At 26.6% G+C, this 942-nt stretch overlaps 1 long non-coding RNA gene across 1 annotated transcript in view; it reads right to left on the reverse strand.

The window, feature by feature from the left end:
* Positions 1-942, reverse strand: part of LOC116688084 (uncharacterized) — a 45,320-nt gene that overhangs the window by 11,619 nt on the left and 32,759 nt on the right. The window lies entirely within an intron of this gene.

Below are 942 nucleotides of genomic sequence, written 5' to 3' on the forward strand. Positions count from 1 at the left end.
TGTCTCCGATTTTTTATGGAAAAATTTGGCTTGAAAATTGATAGAAATAGAAGAAAATTAAATGAAGAGATAAAAAAAAGGACCAGGGATGTTCACTACCCTCAGTCAATCTAGCTGATTGTTTGAAGGGTAAAGCTGCAACCAGTAACAAATGCAAAGGTTTGAAGGGCATATGTAATAATGACGATTAGTGTTTAAAGTAGTACTGTAGTTCAAAAATACTGGAAGAGAGTCTTCTCCCCACCCCTAGGGAGACGTTTGTAGCGGCTCGTGCGAAAATACAGCAACAGTTTGTCACCATTTAGCTTTAAACATGTTTTAAATAACTGCTTTCTAGTATGATTTTGAGGGTCAATTCTGCACATTTACAACAATATTTGTCAACTTGGAAATATTTTAAATAGTAAATCCAAATATTAAAGTTACACAAATGTTAAATGTTCAAATCTCTATGCTAAATCTAATTAATGTAAATCTAAATCTAAAGCTAAATGTTATAATCTAAATATTAAATCTAAATCAAAGTTAAAATCTAAATCTATCTAAAATGTAAATCTCAATATAAATCTAAACTAAATGTTAAATTTTTTTTTTTTTTTTTTTAAAAATTTCTCTAAATCTAAATGTTAAATCAATATTAAATCTAAATTAAATGTTAAATCTAAATTAAATGTTAAATATAAATCTAATCTAAATGTTAAATTAAATATTAAATCAAATCTAAATGTTAAATCTAAATCTAAATGTTAAATCTAAATCTAAATCTAAATGTTAAAATTAAGTGTTTAGGGTGAAACTAAATATTTAGCTAATATTCAAATTAAATGCGGGTAACCGGAAGTACCAAAATAAAAGCTTGAGGAAGTCAGTGTATGTTTATAGTGTCATCTCATCCGGGGATATGGACTCTTGAACTTGGATAAACGTTAAAATAACTACCTA

This window comes from Etheostoma spectabile, chromosome 4 (genome assembly GCF_008692095.1).
Source record: "Etheostoma spectabile isolate EspeVRDwgs_2016 chromosome 4, UIUC_Espe_1.0, whole genome shotgun sequence".
NCBI lineage: Eukaryota > Metazoa > Chordata > Actinopteri > Perciformes > Percidae > Etheostoma > Etheostoma spectabile.